Below are 2801 nucleotides of genomic sequence, written 5' to 3'. Positions count from 1 at the left end.
GTGATAAAAGAAAATTAGAAATACTATAATTGTGCAAGAAAACCAAAATTACACTCTAATACAAGAACACAAGCCAGATGCTTTGTTGACTGAACCTGTAATGATGCATTATTTAGGTCACTGAAATAATGAGAGAGAAAAATAAAAGTAGTTTGTTACCTTAATTTATATTGACGAAATGCACTCTGATCATTACAATGTCTCCATTAGAATAACATCTGCTATCTCTCCCATCAAATAGCTGCATAAATCATGGAACAAACACTCACTACTACCCCATCTCACTCCAACTTCAGCGACAAGCAGTATCCACCACAACTTCTCGGTAAGAACTGCCTGCCACTACGTCTCAATAAGCACTGCCAGTGGAGGCGGCGGAACAATACTCTCTGGCGCGATCTTTGGCGCTGTGGCTCAGTGTAGCCACCTTTCAATCTCTAGGGATGCTGAAAGACAACATCCGACGCCAATGCCTCACCATAACTCCGGACATGCTTTACGGTGCTGTTCACAACATTATTCCTCGACTACAGCTATTGTTGAGGAATGATGGTGGACATATTGAGCATTTCCTGTAAAGAACATCATCTTTGCTTTGTCTTACTTTGTTATGCTAATTATTGCTGTTCTGATCAGATGAAGCGCCATCTGTCGGACATTTTTTGAACTTTTGTATTTTTTTGCTTCTGATAAAACCTCATGTCATTTTAAGCATGTGTGTCAATTTGTATCTCTCTATCTACATTATTCCATGATTTATTCAGTTTTCAAATTTATACTGACTTTTTGATCACCCAGTACTTACGGCCTGATGCGATCGACAGTAATCGGCCACTTTGATCTCCAATAACTCATGTACTATTCAAGTTACATGCCTGTAATTTATACCAATTTAGCTTTCTAAAGACACGGCGATCGACAAAATCGGATGAAGCGTTTATACTTTGGAAATTCGTTGCTGGGTGTTACTTGTATAATTTACCATCAGATACTAAACTTTAAACTAATAAAGATACTGAAAGTCTGATTACACCATCAGAATCGTCGTGCAAATAATAGTAATATACATGCTTCTTTATGAGGTATCATGATTCATGTGGCTACTGTTAATTTCTACAGGAACTGTAAAATGTCTGTCATTAAGGTTTCGCAAAGTCCGCAATCGTTGGCCTCCCCAGCGCACAGCATCACCAAGGAATTCCCAGCCTCATGCTCGATGGACCACGTGCTCTAGCTGTTGTGCGGCACCACACAGATGCTAACGATCTCGGCCCTCGTGGTCCGAGCGGTGGCCGCCAACTGTGAACTTAGAATATTTCCAGGGCGCCGCAACTGGCCATTACGTCACAGAACCTATAAACCTATGGTACGTAAATAGTTACCACTATACATCAGTGTACCTGGTTAGTTTAAAGGCTCTTGCCGTCGCTGCAAAGTTATTTATACGAGATGCTGGGTACGTACTCCCAACACACTTGGTTCACTTCATTTGGAAATTGAGCAATATCAGTCTGTTATGACATAAACACTTGTTTCTGTTGTTGTCTTCAGTCCAGAGACTGGTTTGATGCAGCTCTCCATGCTACTCTATCCTATTCAAGCTTCTTCATCTCCCATTACAACTGCAACCTAAATCCTTCTGAATCTGCTTATTGTATTTATCTCTTGGTCTCCCTCTACGATTTTTACCCTGCACGATGCCTTCCGATACTAAATTGGTGATCCCTTGATGCCTCAGAATATGTCCTACCAAGCGATCCCTTCTTCTAGTCAAGCTGTGCCACTAATTTCTCTTCTCCCCAATTCTATTAAATCCCTCCTTATTACTTCATTAAATATTACCCTCCTCTTGTATAATAAGTATTACTTTAAATGGACACCCTAGCTGCAAACAGGCGTTGATATACTTCATTGGGGACGTGTTGAAAATGTGTGCTCCGACCAAGACTCGAACCTGGGACCTCTTGCTTACATGGCAGTCCCAGTCGGGGCACACATTTTCAACATGTCCCCAGTGAAGTATATCAACGTCTCCTTTGAAGCTAGGGTTTCCATTTAATTATCATTTCATTCTAGTAAAGCTTCGTGGTCATCAATGGTTACTGTTCTTTCGGGAACAGATACTACCATCATATATAGTTAAAATATGCCTTTCCGGCCATTGACCATCTTGTGCGAACGCACACGCTAGGCCCGAACTTGGTAGATTAATCTGCCACGAGTAATGAGTGTGATGGGCAAACATCTATTAGGCGCACTACAAATGCAGTGGTGTGGACATTTTGGGACTGTGGGTCTCACAGGGAGCGGGCAAGGGATAAGTCCCTGCAGGCGCACTATTCCCTGTGCCCTCGGTGGCTCAGATGGATAGAGCGTCTGCCACGTAAGCAGGAGGTCCTGGGTTCGAGTCCCAGTCAGGGCACACACTTCCAACATGTCCCCAATGAAGTATATCAACGCCCGTTTGCAGCTAGGGTGTCCATTTAAAGTAATATTTATTATAAAAGAGGAGGATAATATTTAATGGAGGTTTCCTCAACTTCAGTACATATCCATCATCATTTAACATAAATTAGCTAAACAAGATACATCAGTCTCCACAAAAAAGAAGGAATTTTTTAAGATGATACAAATTTACAAATATATACTAACATTGTTTGAATTACAACAAAATTTTAAAATGTGGTCAACTATATTTAAAAGAAAAAAATTTCTTAGATTATTTCAATAGAATGGTACAAAAGATCAGAAAATCGAGTGCAATGTAAAAAAAAGAGTCTGAACCGAACCACTGCTTGAAT

The 2801-nt window shown here is 40.6% G+C and overlaps 1 non-coding gene across 1 annotated transcript; it reads left to right on the top strand.

Moving 5' to 3' along the window:
- Positions 1-2347: 2347 nt before the first annotated feature.
- Trnat-cgu (transfer RNA threonine (anticodon CGU)) lies at positions 2348-2422 on the top strand. The gene has a single exon. It is a non-coding gene; the product is annotated as a tRNA-Thr (tRNA).
- Positions 2423-2801: the final 379 nt, after the last annotated feature.

This window comes from Schistocerca cancellata, chromosome 6, assembly GCF_023864275.1.
Source record: "Schistocerca cancellata isolate TAMUIC-IGC-003103 chromosome 6, iqSchCanc2.1, whole genome shotgun sequence".
Lineage (NCBI taxonomy): Eukaryota > Metazoa > Arthropoda > Insecta > Orthoptera > Acrididae > Schistocerca > Schistocerca cancellata.
Note: the sequence above shows the minus strand (reverse complement) of the source record. Positions and strands in the feature narration are given on the sequence as shown.